At 39.8% G+C, this 21,807-nt stretch overlaps 1 protein-coding gene across 5 annotated transcripts in view; it reads right to left on the bottom strand.

Moving 5' to 3' along the window:
• LOC129180923 (zinc finger protein 469) overlaps positions 1-21,807 on the bottom strand; it is a 217,306-nt gene that overhangs the window by 187,646 nt on the left and 7,853 nt on the right. For 4 of the 5 annotated variants that reach the window (XM_054775310.1, XM_054775313.1, XM_054775314.1 and 1 more), the window contains exon 2: positions 12,883-12,930. The exons of the other annotated variant lie outside the window; for it this stretch is intronic. The gene's annotated coding sequence lies outside the window, so the exon portion shown is untranslated. The remainder of the gene's footprint in view (positions 1-12,882; positions 12,931-21,807) is intronic. 5 annotated transcript variants of the gene reach the window in all.

Here is a 21,807-nt window from a genome sequence, read left to right as displayed (position 1 = left end):
TATTGCTTTTATAATCAACCAACCGTTTAGAATTGAGTTTGATTTAGTTGATAATATGTGGAGCTTCATGTGGGAAATATCAGATTGTTTATTAACAAAAGAAACTGTTGTTGTCACATCAAGGTTCCTCAACAATGATGTCAGAATGCACGATTTTTCTTGCAGCCAAACCCACATCTGTGACAGAATCATGTAAGCAGCATCAATGTCGCTTTTCTCTCCCTCACCCTCATTCATTCTTTTCAGCAAATTTCCCACCAAACACCTTGTCCACACCAGCCTCGCCCTCACCAGTCATAAAGTCCTGTTGAGAGCTATGTTCAAGACTCGGAGATTGCCAATAAAAAAAAATTATAAATTGTAATGGAATTGCTGATGTGTACATTTATATGCATCAGCATTTAAGCCAACAGAAAACGCCCAGCAGTGCTGAAAATTAAACTTTCCATGAATTAACCAGAAACTAAATGGACAAAGCAGAAGCACATTCTTGAGTGACTGCTTAATGTGAATGTAAATGGGGAGTCAGTAGCTGAGTCTCTGAGGAAAAATTATGGTTTAACTACAAGAAATTGCAACAAGTTGTAGAACTATTACTACTACTGTTAGGTGCCCTTGAGCAAGGCTCATACCACTCCGGACTCAGATGAGTGGTGCACCCCATGACTCTGACATCTGAATGTTTGTGGTCTGGTTCTGTGTGATGTAATACATGCATCACAATATATACAGCAGAGTGAAAACTGCATTTCCCTTTTGGGTTTAGAATTACAGTCCAACCTTGGTTAGCGTCATTAATCCGTTCCAGAAGGTCAGACTCTAAGAAAATCAATTTGTCCCATAAGAAATCATGTCAATCCAATTAATCCGTTCCAGAAAGCCCAAAATGTTAACACAAAACATGTTTTTATAGTTTTACATGCAGGACGTTTTACTTTGGAATGCATATACATACATATAAATGAAGAATGAAATGGATAAATGAACATTGAGGGTTACTTTTGCCTTCATTAAAGATATGATTGTTGACACAGATGGCAATGTGGCAACGAGATCCACTTGGACACCAAATTCGTATTTTGCTATTAGTTTTTTCTTCAATAGTGTTTCTAACCTTATTTATGAAAGTGCTGGCACTTGCAATCTTTGTCTCCATTGTGGGTTATTTTGCAGATGTTGTCAAAAGAAAAGCAGAGACTTATAGCACACCCGTGTTAGTTAGCAAACAACTACAGTGTCAACCGCTGATGGCATCATAGACAAGCGACGGAGCTGACTTCCTGTGCCTGTTTTCGTGCATTAGCAAGCTAATGATAAAAATGATAAATGGGAATGATAAAAATACATGAAGACAACAGTTGGACTCACTCAGTATTAATAACACGACAAAACATGCACCATTTTGTACGCGGACCAAAAATGTGCCAGGACCAGAGGCCAAATTTTGGTGTCAATTTCCGTTTTTTTTTTTTTTTTTTAACCCCTGTCCTGTCCAGCCTTTAAAGCAGATAGAATTGTAGATCTAAATGCCGTCAAGTGCTCAACAGATTTATTCTGCCAGGGAGAAGTGTGATATACACTGCTTGTTATATACAACGCTTGTTATTAAGCAAATTTGGGGCGACCGGAGCAGGAGGGGACAGAGAAGAAAAGAAACAGAAAAGAAAACACAGGGGGGTGCGGGGATGAGAGGGGGACAAAAAAAAAAAAAAAAAAAAAGAGACAAGAGACAAGGACAACAGCAGCAACAACAATTGTGACAACAAGAACAGAACAACAGAAACATACAGAACTACATCAGCAAATAAATGTCTGTGACGACTATAAATACCCTGACGGAAAGGACAAAATAATATCAACAGAGAGATCACACCCCACAAAGGCAGACGAGGACCGGGGGCTACAAACCGGCAGGCCCAGAGACGCCCCCACAATTTCCGATGTTAACCGCAAAACACACTAACCAGGAAGTACACTAATCGAGGCTCTTTCAAGGGGAAGGAACCATATTTGCACAAAAAATCGGAACCAAGACAGTTTATAGTGAAAAAAAGTTATGCTAATAAATCCTTATTATAAACATGATGATTAAACATTTTCAAAAAGTTGCTCAAGGAGAAAATATAATGCCATACTGGGGTTAATATTTTTAATGTCTGTTGGAATAAGTCCCACATTACAGTCATTTACTCTTTTATCTTTGCCTAGTTCCAGTGGAAAAGCTCAGAAAATAAAAAGGAAATGGCACTTAGCATTCAGCAGTAGATCGTGAAGCTTACCGTTATCTTTTTTTCATGATTTATATTTTCCCATTGAGACTAACAATGAGCTGCGATCCTCACTACAAGTCATAAATTCTATCTCTGGCTATGCTGTAACCATCCTTTAATCTGTCTTTCAGGACAACTACATTAGATAACTATGGAACAATCTTCCAGAGCAGCAAACCCAATCCAAACAACATCTTACACGTCTCTTTAAACTCAAAAATAACAAAGAAGAACTACAGTATGATTGAGCTACTGTCACTCATCAAATAAGTCGATAATTGTGTCTTTGTAGGGCCAATAATCATAAAACAATCACTCATAAACAAACTAATTTTGACCTCAGTCACCAGGGAATTCTCTCTCAGCTCTTGAATTATAATTTTGCATTAAAAACCAAAAAAAAAAAAAAGATACTGTCCCCCTCTTTGGACTCTTAACTCCTCCACCCCACTCCCTAACTTCCTTTTTGCTCTCATATGTCAACAACAACGCTGAATAGTTTAACACACCCCAGTCGAGGTCAAGAAACACCCAGCGTACACTGGTGACCTTCAAAGCAGCTGCAAATTTGAGTACTCTTAACAAATACAGCTAGACTCCAAGGCAGCACTGACATCGTCATCCTAGCTTTATCATCAGGTATAGGAAGAAGACATGTTTATGAGCGCATTAGGTGAGCAGTGATGGTATAGTGGAGCCTAGTGATGCAAAATGGATGTGACTGTTGCAAAACCACCACACGTACGCCGCATTAATCACAGGTAGTAAGTTGTCTATCATCACCTGGATGTAAAAAAGACTGCTTTAAGACCCAAATGAGATCACATAATGAAGGAAGGTTAAAATGGAGACAATGAATGGAAAGCATGAGCGAATAAGGAAGGAGTGGTAATTACCCAGGTTTCCCCAAACGGTGAATCGGTGGAGTTTGAATGTGGAACAAGAGCTCAGCAAGTTCAAACAAAAATGAAGACAGATTAGGCATATTAAAAACAGCCTGAACAAGCATGTCTTTGCACTTGCAAACTGAAACATGTACAACACTGCCATGTATCTTTTAACAGGTATTGACAGCTGCTGCCTGGTGAACAAATGCATAGAAGTATTTGCTCTGTTGAGAAGTGAACATATGCTTTGGATGAACTATTTCAAATTTAATGAAGTGGATCAAACAGCAGAGGGCCTTTTCAATGTACATCGGACCACTCTTGAACAAAATTAAACAAAAGACCATTGTAAAATTACTCTTTTGCACTGGTGGATTGTAACCAGACTAAGTAGAGCATCAAAATGCAAAAAAAGAAACGGGAGCAAGACAAAAAAAATTCTTAAACCTTAAAAAGTCCTCAAGTGAAAACTACATTTCACCTGAAACGGGTTCATGTTCTTCATCATGATCAAAAGTTGAAGGCCGTAGCCTTAAAAAGTTTGGTGCTAAAATCTGCTTTTCATCCCATCTTCTGTCAGACATTCACACTGGCTCAGCTCTCTCGTCACGATGGTCCAGTACAGCGACCGCATGACTGCAGACGCCGCACCAATCCGCCTGTCGACGTCACACTCCAACCTTCCCTCACTCGTGAACAAGACCCCGAGATACTTGAACTCCTCCACCTGGGGCAGGACCTCACTCCCAACCCAGAGGGTGCAATCCACCCTTTTGAGTCTCATCACAGAAGCTTCAAACTGCCAACCGCCCCAGTGAATGTTGAAGGTCACAGCCTGATGAGGCCATCAGGACCACAGTCTGCGAATAGCAGATACGAGATCCTAAGGACCCCACCAAACTGGACTCCCTTTACGCCTTGGCTAGAAATTCTGTCCATGAAATTGATCAACAGAATCGGTGACAAAGGGCAGCCTTGGCAGAGGCCAACATTCACAAGGTTCCTACTCCGGTTGTACAAGTAGGGAATGGCACGTGGTAGCGTGCCACCAATCCCGAGGCACCCCCAACAGGACATGGTGGAATGCCTTTTCATCTTCTTTTAGCTTGCCAGAACCTATTTGAAGCTGACAGAAAATCGTGCTCCATGGCCACACCAAACTCCTCCCACACCAAAGTTTTTGCTTCAACCACCACCGAAGCCGTGTGCCACTTGGCCTGCCTGTCAGCTGCTTCAGGAACCCCACAATCCATCCATGCTCGATAGGACTCCTTCAGCTTGACGGCAGCCCTGACCTCTGGTGTCCACCATCGAGTTTGGGGCTTTCCCCCACGAATGGCACCGACCACCTTGCGGCCACAACTCAGATCGGCTGTCTCAGCAATGAAGGTATGGAATACGGCCCACTCAAACTCAATATCCTCGTCCCCCTCCGAGTTGCAGGCAAAGCTCTGCCGGAGGTGTGAGTTGACTCGACGAAGGGGAAAAGCTCTCAATTTACTGGCCAATCTATGTTCCCACCCTCACTTATGGTCATGAGCTTTGGGTCAGTACAGAAAGAACGAGATTGCGGATACAAGCGGCTGAAATGAGTTTCCTCCTTGGGGTGTCTAGACTCACCCTAAGAGATAGGGTGAGGAGCTTGGTCACCCAGGAGTGGCTCAGAGTAGAGCCCCTGCTCCTTCACATCAAAGGTGTTAGGGCTTGTTGTAAGCTGTTATTTGGTGGAGTTGTTGTTTGCCAATAAATGTCACAGTGTGTAACATTTTATTTAAAAAAGGTGTTCTTGAGTTAGGCTATATAAAAATGTAGGAACTTATGCACCTTACTTTGTGGGTAGGGGTAAGACGAGGGGGAAGGGCTCAGGGTTGGAATTGGAAGTCAGCCTAAAGATGGCGCTTCAGGTTGTGCAGTGGCATCAATTGGTGGCTGGCAATGTGAAAATGTTGCAGTCAGGGCCCCCGTCTGTGCAATGCTGGGTCTTTCAGAAGGACAACTATGCAACATCTCCACATAGCCACCTTTAATGCAACTTATTAAGCATATCTAAGACAATTAAGCCATACAATTTCATTTATATGCGCCTTTCTCGGCACTCAAAAACACAGTACAAAACAAGAAATATAATAAGTACAAATATTGCTGATGTTAAAGTGAATAAGCTGTCTGGAATAAGTACGTTTTAGGTCTTGAGGGTAAATGAGTCAGTACTGCGGAGTGGGGAGTGAATTCCAAAGACGATGAGCTGATCGTTTTAATTTAAAAGCAGTTTAATATGCGACAATACATTTTTATGTTCTACTTACAAATACATTGTATCATTCACTGTCTTAGTGCACATGATTTATTTAGACTTGCAGCACCCAAATATAATACAAATAAAAAGTTTGTCTACCCCTTTAGCCAGTGATTTTAAGAGATTAAACAGTCTACCTTAACACACTGCAAGGCACGTCCCCAGTTTGAACCCTTAGGCCACTGTGCTGCCAAACACTCCTGCCAATACAAGCTTTAATCCTGCCAATACAAGCCCCAAAATTCCCTTGAGAGAGAAACTGGAATGCTGGAACGTGTGACAGTAGACAAACAGTAGGACAATTAGACAATTTGTGGTTCCAAAAACAATAGGACAAAAATATTAGTGGGTCAAATGCAAAGCATCAGTAAGACTTGAATGTGGTGCTGGAGTATGTAAAGGAAGCATGGAGTGTATCCAACAAGGGAAAAAAAAGCCCAGGTGTCGCCCTACAAATGAAGCACAGAGGAAACCTGATGACCTGCTGCTTTTAAAATGAGTGGAAGTTCAGTTGTGATGAAGAAATCTCACATTTACATGTGTTTTTTTGAGTTGGCTGTTATGCATGAATGACAGCACGTCACAATGCTGGTAAATTGAGCTCCGTTAGCATGAACATCTGCTGAAATATTTATTTACTGCGGTCTGATACATTATACTGGTGTACCTACTAAAATATTTACCACTATTAAGTAATGTACAAAGATAAAATAATTTGGGAATCGTAACAGTTGGTTGTGTGCCTGCGCCTCAGTCTTAAACAGACCAGCACACTACTGTACATGATGTGCGCTGAAGTAGATTCAGCACCCTTGCACATCCATCCTTGTGAAAACATACAGCACATAATGCCCAGTGCCATGCAATAATTCTTTCCTGGTGCTCCAGCATCCACTCACAATCCAAAAACATTACGACTTTAAATTGTCCATAGGTGTAAACGTAAGAGTGAATGATTGTCTGTCTTAGCGCTATGTCTGACAGGTGATCAGTCGAGAATGTACCCCGTGTCTTACTCTAGTCAGCTGGGATTGGCTACACTTTCCATAGTATAAGCAGATTGATGGAGTAGTAAACTGACAAATCTTAGAGCACAGTTTGGTTTAGGTCAAAGACAGACTTCTATTAAGTCTATTATCTTATATATCTTATATATATTATATCTTAATATATCTTCTATTAAGTAATTATTAAATTTGATGTTATCACTGTCTCCTCCCTCTAATGAAACAGTCCAATTTACCTTAGTAAAAACGGGAGATGAACATGTTGCTTGACTGAAATGCCAAATAAGGAAAAAGTCAAAACATCCAAACCCAAGCTCTGCATGCCTGGAGATCAGGTTGTATTGTCCAATCAAATCATCAATTCAAACATTTATGTCAGCCAGGAAACGTTCACATTTGTATCCGTTTTTTTTCAGGGCTGATAGCGACACCAATTTTTAGTAGTCAAAAAGGCCAATAGTCATTTGCAGTAAAAGTGAAAATATTGGTGACAAACTCCAACTTACTTTAACTGACATTATTTTGCTCATTCCATGCAGTGCAATTAATCAGAGTACGGTATAATTTACTTAGTTGTTGTGTGCCATTAGGGTTCATGCAGTTATGCAAGGTGTGCAAGCATATGCACACCTTTGGCCCCTTTGCTGTGCTGCGTGATGGGCCCGGGTCATCGGGGGTGTGGTGCTCTGTCGGGTGCTTGTTGCCACCTGTCTTTGTGCTTCGCTGGCCTGTTTACCACGCCTTTGCCTTTCCCCTAAAAGACTGCTGGCCTGTGGGGTGTGTGTCGTTGCAGTGGGTGGGCAGTGCATGGCAAGTCTGTGTGTGTGTCTGTGTCTGTGTGTGTGTGTGTGTGTGTGTGTGTGGAGGACTTTGCATTCACACTGACAAGTGGCCTTTTTTGGTAATGTGAACAACAAAAAAAATAAAAATATTGTATTTTGACAAAAAAAAAAAACGCACTGTTAGCAATGGGGTTGTTTTTTTAGCCAGCCAATCAGACTTGAGTTTCGCCTGTCAGGGCAAGCTAGCTAGCTAGCCCACAGTGACAACACTTTTCTGTCTGCTGATTGGTTGATCAGACTATTCAGCAAGCCAAGTTACACCCACAATGGCTGACTAGTTGGAGAAATTTACACCTCTGGTGAGTAGTGGTGAGTATTTTATTGAAACATTTTATGTTTTTGTCATGCTATTAGATAAATATTGATTCTGAGCTGCGCCCTATGCAGTGTAGAGGTTTGGTGTTGTCATTATCTCCAAGCCGTTCTGTTTATACTTGTTACATTCGGCGGAGCGCCAACTTTCCAAGCAACAGCAATCAGTGGTGAAAGTTACAAATGCTTGAAGTTGCTAGCAGGCGTATCAGTGACAAGATATTCCAAAATAAAGGATTAAGTGGGTGTCTTGCTTCATTAACAACGGCCATAACGCCGCTTCATAACACACCTCATGCGTAGAAGAGATCTGTGTTGACAATGTAGCAACTTTGTCACTATATTTAGCGAGTAGGGCTGCACATTAAAAGTAAAAGACAGAATGTTTCTTGCATCATGCATTTATTTGGCAAATAAATACAAGTGGTCAATAAAAGCTTAAATATCAGCTACGGAAGCGAGCGAAAGTGGAGCGTCACTGCAGTGGGTGCAGCAGTACCACCAGCAGCTCTGAAAGCTGAAAAAAATAAATAAAAATAAATTTTAAAAAAAAACACACACACCGCAATGCAACCCAACCCCTTGGACACACTCCTCCTTCGCCTGTCTGGCAGCACCTCGCCTTCCTGGCAAACACGTAAACCAGGGGTATCCAAAGTGTGGCCCAGGGGCCATCTGTGGACCATGGCTCATCTCCCATACTTGTGGCACATCGCAGAAATTAAATGAACAAAAAAAACAAAGTAGAAAAAGCAACTAGAAAAATCTAAAATGTTAATACCAATTCTTTTTTCCTGCACGCTCCCAAAATGAGCAACCTATACAGCAAAGTGAGCAGATAGAAATATTCATTCAGTTATCTGGATGTACAGGTCTTGCTGCATATTGGTAGTGTATTCTGTCTAAAAAACATTTTGTCTCTTGGCAGGGCACTGACATTAGACATAAGATACTAGGTTTTTCCTCTAAGCAGAAACCTCAGTCAGACCTCAGTTTAACAGAGCGCACACTGATGTCTGGAAAAAAATGATGCCAGCAACCATATTATCATATTAATTACCACAGTGTATTTGTGCTCACCAGGAGGAAAAACAGATCACAAAATAAAAGGGTCACAAAAATGAGAGTGGTGTCTAACCAGAAGAATTTGTTTACACATAAGACAAAAAGTCTGTTTTGAATTGTAAAACAGCACCGCATTTTGCAATACAGGCCACAGTACTTGATTTCTACAAAACTTGCAAATCTTTTGGTTGCAATGATGAGTTATTCATGCTGATAAAAGCATAAATAAAAGCTCCTGCAGTGCATTTCTGGTCTTGCACTGGGAGATGGGATCACAACTGTAACAAGTCTATAAACAAAGTGGCTGCTGTTGTCATATGAAACAATAAGTGTCTATCCCATCCACTCCTGACTGGAGCCAAAGCCATATCACTGAAAGGAAGTGGACCTGTTAGTATTAAGTGCTCACAAGCTGTGGGTGGTCCATGACAAGAAGCGCACACAGATGACGGGAGAGATTCGAAGAGACAAGATGCAGCAAGAACAAGCAAATGCAGAATGGATACAGCCCGATGTTCTCTGAACACCTGTCGTTTCCTTTCCTGTCAGCGCAGACGTGGCTGTTTGCAGCGACCCTAGGAACATGCAGCACACTCATCCACAATTTTATAAACACCGAAATCTCTATGGAATGTGTTTTTCCATTAAACCTTTTGCTGATTGAATACACAGCAAAAAAAAAAATCCTTCTTATGACTCATATCATCTGATTTTGTGCCAGAGGTATGTCAATAAAGCAATGTACACACACAAGCACATTGACCCCAGTCACAGGCTTGCAGAATTTCTGCAGTGGATTACAGCTGACACCGGAATATATGCATCATTGCAAGGGTACAATGCAGACCTGTCCAAACCACCATTCTCATGAAATAAGACGATATCGGCAGTCTATAAAAAGGCTGCATTTCTAGAACAGAACAAAAATACAGAAGTTGAACCACCGTCACATCATCATCATGCCAAACATCTGCATATCTTGCAAGACCTGAGAAAAACTGAAGACACCAGAATACCCACAGAAGGGTACCGGTAATGGCAAAGAAAAATACCAGGCAACCATAAAACCTCAGCTTACTGCAAAATAACAGTAGCGTAGCGAAGAAAGTGCTGCACACTTGGTTGCTCGGTAAAATATGGCTAAAAAGCGCCAACACAAATTTACATACAGTCATGGAAAAAATGATTAGACCAGTTTCTTGTTCATTTCAATGCCTAATACAACTACCTTTGTTTGGACAACAACAATAGCCCATTAGAGTTACATTTCTTGGCAGTACAATGCTATAACTATTTGTGAAAGGGTGATGGGTTTGTGTTGTTCTGAACATTCATTTCCCAGGATACGAATGTGAGAAAGGGTTTGTGTTGTTCTGAATATTCACTTCCCACTGTATCTTGTTATTGTTATCTGCTGACCTTGCCGACCAGGTGCTTGTTATGTACTGAGGAAGACAGGACACTCATATAATCAAACTAGGTTGCCTGGCGCCTGTTTTGTTAAAAACAGTAACTCTGTGTGCGAATGCCTGAGTTTCGGGGCCGGCCACCCCGTTCTCACGCTCGCACGAACAGACTGGCATAAAGAGGGGAGAGCGAAAACACCTAGACGGAAGTCTGCTGCGGGTTGTGATCGAACGCCCAGCCGATTGATGCGAACTCTTCCACGGGTGTTGGCTCTCCACCCTGTTGGCGTAGGTAAGAGGCTTTTTCGCTGCAATCATATATCTTGTGTGTTGATGCTTAAATAAATACGCCCTTGTTTAGGCTAAAATACCTTGATGTGTCTGTGTCATTCTGTGTGCCGACTGAACACGATCCTCTAAAAATATTCTAAAACACTATTCATGTAAGAACTTAAGTGATTTTGGTTATTATGAAGAAAACCATGGAAGTTGCTTGATATCAGCTCTTAAATTAAACTCTTATGAGCTATATTTGTTATCATCTTTATATTTGTCCAAACAAATGTACCTTTAGTTGTACCAGGCATTAAAATGGATCAATAAACTGAAGAAACAAGGATGGTCTAATCATTTTTCCATGACTATAATCATGCATTCACACATTACTGTATTGAGACAGTTATACTTGTTCGTGGTAATACTAATAATGTAAATATGAACCATAATAAGACTGACAATAACAGTGATCTTATTGCCAACATCACCATCAGTGAGTGTGTATAGGTATCTCTGTAGGTGTGAAAGCATGCCACTTCAACTTAACGCGATCATGTTTCAAAATAAAGCATAATGTCTAATGTAATCTAACTTTTTTTAAAAATTAAAAAAATTAAAGAACTCAAGTCCTTTCCAGTCAACTGTCTCAAGTCCAAGTCAAGTCTCAAGTCATGAAGACCTAGTTACAGAAAAAGCAAGAGGAGTCTTTTTACAGTGTTAGTCAAGCAAATCTCAAGTCTTCAAATTTGCGACGCCTTGAACCATTTAGCCTTTACAGTTAATGAAGGTTTCATGAAGGCTCCAGTTAGACCCCAACACTGATTATTTATTTTGGGAAAGGCACTTCATAAATAACTGCAACACAAAAAAGAAATGTTTATCATACAGCCGTTCATTAAATTCATGTCCTCTTATCCACCGTCCAGAATCAGAGGGCACCCCTGTACTGTATGTATAGGCATGTATAGGTTAATTAACAAACGGATGGACAAACAAATACACTGCACATTCATCTCGGCCTTGGTGGAGCTTTGTTCTCTACTAATTAACATTCTAGTTATCTTGTACAAGGTTGCGAGGAGATAGAGCCTATCCCAGATGACTTTGGGCACAAGGCAGACTGCACCCAGGAGTGGCCGCCAGTCAATCACAGAACAACTGCAAAAGGTTTAAATGCCAAACATTTGCCTGAAATAAAAAGCGGAAAATATATAAATATTGTGTCCTGAAGGACACAGCTCTCACACTTGCTGACAGGGAAATGCAAAGTTGTTCTCACAGACTGAAAAGCTTCTTGCAATTTCTACTGCCCACTTAAGTACGTAACGTTTGCACACAAACCCAGCTACTTACAAGCAAACGGTGGCAATGAGTGAATGGATGTCAGTCCCCTGACAGTAGCTGCTCGCAGCATAAGTAATACAGCTCATAAATCATTGCGCCCAGTGACAACCCAATGTGACAGAGAGTGAAATTTCAATAAACATTATTGTAGCATACAAAGCTATAATGGCAATTATTACAAAAGCTCAGCATATCAAATGCTATGATCATATACTGTAGGTTGCACAATACATCCCATACTTCACTTTAAACTTGAAGATGTGCTTTATAAGTTCTGTTTAAACGTCAACTTAAAACATTTACAATGAAGTTCTTCCTTCTAACACTACCTGTAATTGCATGTCACTCAACACCTCTGTTTAAAGAGGTAAACCCCAAGACTGATCAACAGGACCTGCTTTTGTTATTCCCACTGTGTGGATTTCACACTAGTCCATTTATAGTAATAATTCTAACCTATGACAAACTGTAAATAAACCCTTAATTACAATACACATATGTATGGCTTCCTTTTTTACCTGTTAGTTGTTAAACGTCTGCCTATCATGACAATTCAGTAGCTCATTATTACCATACCACTGCCCCCTTGTGGTAAGGCATGGAGTCGCCTCTGTTCAATAAAACTTTGGAGCAGTCTCTTGGCTCCTCCTACTAATTGCAGGATGAATTAAATTTGTGATTAATTCTCGGCTTTCACTCAAAATAGCAGGCATCACAAAAAAATCCAAGGAATAAGTGTGTTTTGAGATGCATTCATCACTGTGGCTCATTTTTTAAATAAAAGCATAAAAAAATCCAGATACTAATAGAATACTATAAACAGTGAGAGATAGATAGAGAGATAGATAGATACTATAAACGGTGAGATCTATAAACTAGAAACAGAGAATTCATAATTCATCATTCATAATTAAATCTTTCAAGTTCTTTAAAGCTAGTAACTATGGCAACGTACAATATTTAATTGAGAAAATCATTGAATTGACTAAATTGTAAACTTATACAAAGGCTATATTTACATTTCCTTTCAACTTTAGTCTTGAATTAAACCCCTTACCTGGATGTAGGTAATAATAGATTTTGTTTTTATTTATTCACATGCACGTGTACATACAAATCAAAAGTAAATATGATGATTTATGACTTTAAATACATGCTTTAAAAGGGCTGTACTTACCCTCCTAGGTGTGTATGGAGCTGTTCTGTGCTGCATGGCAGTGCACACCTATCAGGAGATAAGAAAAAACATGTTGCGTAACACACAAACACAAAACAAAAATAAGATAAAAACCCATCTAACGCATTCCATATAACATTACTCATTTGCTCCTTCCATATAACCCAGACTCATTTTTGCTTAAAGCAAAATTATGGGGGATATAAAGTGATGTGGAAAAAGTGCTGTCTTATTTTTTTGCATGTTTGTCCCGAAGGTCTTAGGGCTCATCAAGAGGTTTTCCTGGCAAAATTGAGATGAGCCTTCATGTTCTTTTTGTTCAGCAGTTGTTTTCGTCGTGTCTTTTTTATGGTGGAGTCATGAACACTGACTTTAACTGGGGCAAGTAAGGCCTGCAGTTCTTTGGACGTTGTTGTGGGGTCTTTTGTGACCTCTTGGATGAGTTGTAGGTTTGGATTATTTTTCTCTTTTAATAATACAAAGTTTCATTTAAAAACTACATGAGACATTTAAGTCTGACAAACATGCAAAACAATAAGAAATCAGGAAGGGCGCAAACACTTTTTCACACCACTGTACCACAGACCAAGTGGAACACAGAATTAGGGCTATCAAAAGGTTAAATTTGTGATCAAATTAATCAGTTTTCAAATTAATTAATCACGATTAATCACAATTTGCTATTTTATGTGAAATATGCCCATTTTTACTGTATTTTATGAACAAAAAAAAGATAAACAAATAAAAATATAAATAGGACATAATTACATATATATTTGAATGTATTAACAGGTCCATATGAACTGAAAATTTCACACAAGCTAAAAGATAGCACATGTCTGAAAACTGATTTACCCAACACTGGTCTCTTTAATATGAGCACAATATTTGAATCAGACTTAAGCCGTGTTATTAAGAGACATGAAGAGTTGCGTTCAAAAACGCCACGCAACTTAAGTTGAAGTCACGTTTTGAGTGTTAATGTATTAAATCCATCCAACTGTACTTCCGCATTAAGAGTTACAACAGTGAGTTATAAGAATATCAACTTATTGTTTTTCTTTGTCTTTGTTTATTTAAACCACACATGCAAGCATAATAAAGACATTGTTGTGATTTTCGGAGGCACCGTGAATGTCTCGTGGTCATCTAGCGACAATGAGGAAGTGTGTTGAGGAGGACTGGAGTTGAAGATACATACCAGTATATGGTGTTGGAATTGCACTGCTGTTGATGCGTTCAGGGGAAAATAAAGTTCTAAAAGATCATCACACTCCAAGTGACTGTGTGGGGACGCCATGCTATGCTTCCGTATGCCGTCATAACAGAGAGGTGTTCCTTGACATGACATACATGTGTTAATTACGCTAATAATTGTAAACATTTTTACACTACTAATGTAATTGATTAAATTAGTTACCTCTGTAACGCGCCATTTTTGACAGCCCTACATAGAACACGATGTTTTTTGCTAATGTAGGCCTACTACTAATTATTGTCAAAGATGTGTGACGTTACATATACAGTACTGCATGTTACATCGGGCGTTCATGATAAAAGTATTCTTTATTTGAAAATAAATTTACAGTTTTTGTGCTTAATACCATGAATGTACTTTGAGTTGAACGAAAGAACATACATTCATTCAAAATAATTGAAACAGTGAAATGTAATGAGTGGAGTATTACCATTTTTGTTATGCGAGAAATACATCAGTCTTTCCGTAGCAATTTTAAAGCTAAAAGGTACAGTGGAATATACGCCACAGCGATATATCTGTACCTTAATTTCTATCAATTCATTCAAAATATGTCATGAGAACAGTTGAATGATAATATTTCACACCCTATTAAAAGTATTAAAATTGTTACATTGGTTTAAAATGAACAGTAATGGCAGTAAATAAGATTTTGGAAATTACTGTAGCTTGCCCCTTCACCTGACACACTGCTATTTTGAGCAAACACACCGAAATGTGTCATACAAGTTACTTCGGGACATGATGAGTTAATGTCAGACACAGAGCTGTATTGGGACATTCAAAATGTTGGTGACATAGGTTCTTACAGGTGAAAAATGCCATTGTGTGTAATAAAGAAAATATAGTGTGTTATAACTTAAAGTGAAGCACTTATGTTGATGCAGTTATTCCAGTGCCTACGATGTGTATTGTGCATTACTTTTCTGCATAGTAATTATCTTATACTAACATAATCACAATAGGTTTAATCTTTCGCTATGAATGTTTATTTTAGTTTTATTTTTAGTTTTTGTTTGTTTTTTTACAGCCCAACACAGGATGTATGATAACTATGCCAATCACACTCAAGGACAAACTAACCCTAACCCAGTGTTAAGTTTCATATTTTAATGATTGTGGTTACTTGAGTCAGAATAACAACAACATCACTACAGCTAGCCAAGGTTTTACAGATTGCTAAAAAAGGCAAAATATTTGGTATTAGCACAAGAGCTACACACAGTGCCTTGCAAACTATCACATTTATTTTTGATTCCGTAGAGGAGATAGTGAGAGCGTCTTGCTGTAAATGCTGATAACTGAAGCACACAATGGGTCGAGCAATCAAAATGAGTACAGCGTAGGTAAATAATAGCAATAGATAGCTCTCATTCATCTCTCATTGAGTTTGACAAGAAAAGCCACAAGATGATCCTGAGTTTTCAGATGAAAATCAGCTGCTCAGTATGGATCCAGTTTTACTTGTGTACGACATTAAGTGGTCAAGGCAAGTACTGGCATGTCAGAACGGCACCAACTATTCCTCCAGCTGACAAGCTGTGCATGACCACCTCACCTTTACTTAAACAAGATCACCTTCTTTCACTTTTCTTGCATGTTCTTGCAGGTTTCTTTGCTATGAGAGGAAACTCGTCTGTGGCCAAGCTTTGGATTGAAGAAAATACATTAGCCCATCAGGATGACATGGTGCGCAAGGCTGGTAGAATACAACAACTACATATGGAAAACATTGTGGGCAATTACTGTACAGTAGTTCAGACACTTAAGAAGGCTCTGCAATATGTACACAGAAAAGCCACAACATGCTTTTAGGGCTACAAGACCTTCAACGGGAAGCTTGGTGGTACGGTTGACAGTCAATTCCCCTTGCTCTGGAGCGCGATGCAAGCTCCCACCTTGTGAGGCAAGAATGATTTTGAGAGAGGTAAAGGATCATTCCTGAATTACACAGGAGGAGCTGGTTAATTATCTCAAGGGTGCACCAAGAAAAACATTGGTAACACACTTAGCCGTAATAGACTGAGACTTGCAGTGCCAGCAAAGTCCGCTTGCTCAAGAAGACATGTACAGGATAGTCTGAAGTAAATGGGATAAATCTTCGAAATGCGCATCCCTTTGAAGGAATCTTTCACCTTAACATGTCGAAAGTGCACTTAAATAGTGTTATGTTCTTACATTTATTCGATAGCTGTAAAGCCATATGAAACAAACACTACATCCCCACACCACAGGGTGCAAAACTCAACAAGGGCACACGTCTTGTCGCCTCCACTTGATGCTAACGAGGCAGCTAATGTCACTGCTAGCTATGCCACGACAGTTAAACTGCTGATCTTTGGCAACACAGCTCATGCCCGTGGTTTCAGCACATCGAAGCCCAGTTCCAACTGTGAGGAAGTATTTCCACACAATGGCCGCACTGGACCTCCGTGGATGGGTCTTCCAGCATCACAATGACAAAACATACCAAGGCAACAAAGGAGTGGCTCAAGAGCAAGGACATCCTTGAATGGCCAAGCCAGTCTCTGGACTTCAATCCCAGAGAAAAACTGGTGGAGCCTAAACTTCAAGTTGCCAATAATAGTCTAATCTTCAGGATTTGGAGAGTATCTATACAGAGGAGATGCCCAAAATCCCTCTTGAAATGTACACAACCCTGGTGACCAAACAAACATCTGACTTTTGTTCCTCTTCACCCAAATGCATTTTTTGTGTTCGTCTTTCTCTTAAAACAAACCTACTATAAACATTACGACCTGTTCATGTTTCTTTAAGTGGGTGAATTTCCAAAATCATCCGGGGATCAATTCCTTTTCAGACTTCAAACAGCGTGTGCTCTACCTTTGACACAAGAGGTAGTGTTCCAGTCAAACACTTGCCACACGCAAGCATGATTATGCTCACGCCAGAGAACATGTCAGTGAGAGTTTCTCTTCATCGAACTCATTGTGAGCACTTATCTCAGATTACAATGAAAAAGTCACAGCAGAATGATAAACATCCTCAAACTCTGTTTATCACACCAGAGAATTCAAGTCAGTTTGGCCGTCAACGTTCATACACAGTCAGCTGGCTCAGTACATGCATTGCCATCTATAAACAGAGCTATTTACTTGGGTGAAAGTTATCCAAGTATTTTTTGGGACTGCAATCAAATCTATACAATGTGTTACAACCGAGGTAACCTAGGAGAACAGTAACAACCAAAATAAAATGTTATGCCAACAAATGGTTTGAATTATGAGGAAAACATGGGAGAGCAAAGACAAGCGGTGATTGTATTCCGGGTATTCCAAGGTTGTTTGCATCTCTTGTCCACTTAGCATCAAACCAGGTAGAAAATTCAGATACTTTAGGAAAATTAACAACTGATTTAATTCTCCACGGGGATATGAGCTTTTGGAAATAACAACCCTCCCTTATCCAGAAGAAGGATGTCACAAATCAAAGCATGTTGCTTTAAGTTGATGTTCTTTGCAGCCTCCTTCCTCTACTCTTCAAACTTTTAAGGTCTGCTTCTTCACTGTCACTCCTGGCTACCCATCACAAACAAGACAGCGGGCCAGAAAGACGAGACCAATAAATTGCAAGAGGTTGTCTGCTATTTGATCATACTACAAGAGCTTTCAGTGGAAAATTGTGGTAGTGTGACTGTTTGTCCATGAATGTTCACAGCTGTTTTCCTAATTTATCTTTTTTTTTGACACAGATCATGTGGCCAAACGTGCACTCCACCTGGGATAGAAGCTATGATCAAATCTGTGCTTATTATATATAATTCAAACACGTCCTGCCTCTAAGAACGATCGCAGGAAAGGCTTAACTGGACTTACTGAAATGTCATTCCATCAAAACCCCCCCAAATCACTGGCTAATCCAGTAATTCTGAGACGCAAATATATACACTGTTATCTGCAATGAATACGGCACAGTTTGTTTAGTGTGCTTGTGAATAGATGTTTACAAATGGCTACTACTCTAGTTGGAAGCATGTGCACCATTCATCCAACAGATTCAATCTTCTTTCATCATTGCCAAGCAGGCCCGAGGATGTGTCTACCCGAAACTCCTTGTATACTTCCACTGCCTCTTGAACAGCCCACATTATCCCATCATCCAGACACCACCAATCTGCACCCTCATCAGCGGGCTCCTGTGCCCCCTCCACTGATGCAGGCAGGCTCTTCATGACGTTTGAAGGCTATTATGGGCTTCTGAATCCATTACAAACCCATAGACAATATAGCTTTGTGTGGCTGGTAAAGTCTGACATGTGGAAGCAATTGCGGGACAAAAAGATAAATGATCTGTTTAACAATCAGAAAGATGAATAAACATGGGCTAATGTCTAACATCTAATAAAAATAAATGAATTCAACCCAACTGGCGACCAGCGATAGTCTTGTAAGCCTCAGAGTGGAAGCCCTGGCATATAATGACATCAGTTACTAAAACAATTAAAAATCATTTATTTATGAATTCAAAGTTAATTTTACAAGTGTAACAGATGCCTGCTGGTGCAGCTCAGCGAATATATGCAGGTAAATCTCACTCCCTGACGCCTTAAGAGCTGCGCTGGACACCAGTTGACAACTTGGGGCTTTTAGCTCAATGCCTAGAGCTCTAGACTCATTCTTCAGTCCCTGATTGGATCCTGGGCAGAACGCGGGGTTGCTGGACCAGGCGGGTTACATAACATTTGGATGTTGAATGAGAAGGCTAGTAATGGTCATTCCTTCAAACCCATGGGGCAACGTTTGTGCCTATGAAAGGCAGAGGGGACAGACAAAGGTGTGGACAATTAAAGACATTGTCCTTGGTTGGGAGTAGGGCGGGGGATCATTTGAATTTGACCAAATCTGCTTCTTCGTTAGTGCTCGCCGGCTTCTTCTTTGTTGGTGTTTGCGGCTGGTTTTCATGAGCATCGAAACTAGGAATCAAAATATAATAATGTGAAAGATCTCGTGAGAATCGCAGCATTAGTCCCGGTTCTCATCGATGCTCAAGACTCGATGCCACACCCTAGTTGGGAGTACTTGGTTGATGATAAATCCAGCCCAGGTCCTTGCTTGCAAAAATAATAGTTATAATTTAAAAAATTAGGGTAACTAACTTAATTTTTTTCTCAGTCTTCTTGAGAACACCTACAGAACTGTTTTTATGTCTTCTATATCTTCATTCTGCAACATCCTTGTACTGTCAAGAACATGTGCGAGTTAGGCCATGAACACTTATCGTGGTTGGGAGAATGGAACCTGAGGCTATTTGGCCACTGGCCACATTCCCTACCTCGTGTGCTTTTCTCCTTTGCAAAACACTTGTATGGTAAAATTGGAAGACTACTATAGAAAGACAATAACAGAGTCAGAGGCCAGTAACATTCTCAGGAGTCCAATGTCACGTTTCTGTCAATATAGCTCAGGTCGCACTCTTAGCATCCTGAACTAGGAATGTTTGAGAGCTAACGAACAAAGAGGACAGCCTTCAGTCTGAAAACACTCAGAGCTTTCTTTGGGCAATTGATTCACATGTCATTACAGTGCTTTGTGGCACATTTACTCTGAATTATTTCAACAACTATATTATGATTAAATGAAGTATTGTCCGAGTCCCCCTCTCTACAACACAATCAACTGATGTTCATTCGTAGTTGCGATCCAGACAATGGCTGATATAACAAACGTGAAATACACCACCAACCCGCTGGCCTTTGTCATTTTGGAAAAAATTCTGTATGACTGTTTTGTTAGGTCGGAGCATAAATGTATTCAGGGGCGGACTTAGCGTTAGGTAAACATAAGCAATGCCTGGAGCCCCGAGATTTTCAGGGGCTTCCAAACGTCTCAAATTATTGATGTTTTTCTTCGATTGCAAATACATATTACCGTTTTAGTCTTAATTCATGTGCTTAAAACTACATCAAAATGCATGATCTATCACGACCGCTTCGATTGCTACTCCCCTCCCTTCTCACGCAATGGACTGTTCCATGTTACTGCGCATGTGTAGATTGATTCCGGAAGACGGAAGCGAAACAAACTTATTGGCGCGGTTTGGCAAAAAAATTATATGCATTACCCCATTTTTTTTTTTCCCCCATCAAAACGACCAAAGGTAGACAGCCAGACGCTCTTGACAGGAGCATAGCCGAGGAGTGCAGTAGTTTTACGGATGAAGCTGATAGTGACGCTTTTCATCACAAAGACGCGAGTATTGAAGCGCTCAACTATACTAAATGTTGCTTGATGTTACATATACACGTACACAATACATTGTGAGCCTCTTGTTGATGACCAAGAAAGTTTATATTGTTTGGGAAGATTGCTCTTATTTGGTTTGGTTTGGTTTGGTTTGGTTTGGTTTAGTTTATTTGAACATGAAGGTTACAATGGAATACATCTCGTGAATCATTTTTTGACAGTTCCACATGTCCAAAAGGAGTAGGAAGAAGCAAAGCTTATTTAATCCTACCCCCCATCCATTCTACATCTAGTACAGTACATGTAGTTCACTTCCTGGATTCCATGTCATGTTTTCAGTGATAGTCAGGATAACACATAATAGATAACGGTGAGATAACCGTCCCCCCAAAAAAAGAGAGAACATTCATAATAATGATAATATGATGACAATACTAAATAAATAAATAAATAAATAAGAACAAAGCTTTTTTTTTTTTTTTTTTTTAAACACAACAAAGAAAATTATTTTTTAAAAAAAATAAATAAATAAATAGAAATAAATAAATAACAAATAAAATTTAATTAAATAAATAAAAAATAAAATAAAATAGAAAATAAAAAAATAAATAAATAAAATAAAATAACAAACCTGACAGAACAATCAGGACTCTTCTGCCTTGTATTTGGCAAACATCAACTGCTTGTAAACTGCTATTTAGATAACAGGTTTTGAACTAAAAAGTCACTAACTTAACATAGTGCTTTTTCTTCTTGTAAAATCAAGAAACTATTTGGAACATATGAGAAGGTATACGATCAGTATTTGAGCAAAACAAAAATGTGTAGTTAAAAAAAAAAACACTTTGGCATGTGTGTGGGGGGGTTAACCAAAGTCTTCTACCGACTGATCATGTGACCAAGAAGAGCTAAACCAGATGGTGAAGAATAAGCCTCCAAGACTTGGACTATTTCTTCATATTTCACACCTTTAACAAACAACTCAAATGTCGTATATTCACCAGAACAAACAACATGGCCCTAAATAAATCATAAAACCATCTGGCTGATTTCATACTGGCTTTGCAACAAACTGACCGGGTGAGTTCATTCGGTGCAAGCGAGGAGTTTTGTTATTATCCTTCATGTTTACATCTGATTTCTCCCAAGGCCTTTTCAGGACCACTGCCAGCCACACTCACTCCATCGTGTTACACAGCAGTGACAACATCCACTGTGGGTGTCTCATGATCTGGTCTCATCATCTCCGATTGTGCTAAGCCAATAGACAGCTGGGCACGACAACAGTTATCTTCATCAGCCGGATTAAGTATAGCAGAGCTGAGTCATGCTTGCAGCATGCAACCATGGAATACATTTTCTTGTTCTGCTCGTCTCTACCCGATCCCCTCCTGTCTTTCCTCGTGTCAGGTCAATGGCACGAATCCGAACTGAAACCAACCGGCCACAACATCATGACCACTT

The sequence above is a fragment of the Dunckerocampus dactyliophorus genome, chromosome 5, assembly GCF_027744805.1.
Source record: "Dunckerocampus dactyliophorus isolate RoL2022-P2 chromosome 5, RoL_Ddac_1.1, whole genome shotgun sequence".
In the NCBI taxonomy this organism is placed as follows: Eukaryota; Metazoa; Chordata; class Actinopteri; order Syngnathiformes; family Syngnathidae; genus Dunckerocampus; species Dunckerocampus dactyliophorus.
The sequence above is the reverse complement of the archived record's forward strand: the minus strand, read 5'-3'. Positions and strand labels throughout refer to the sequence as shown.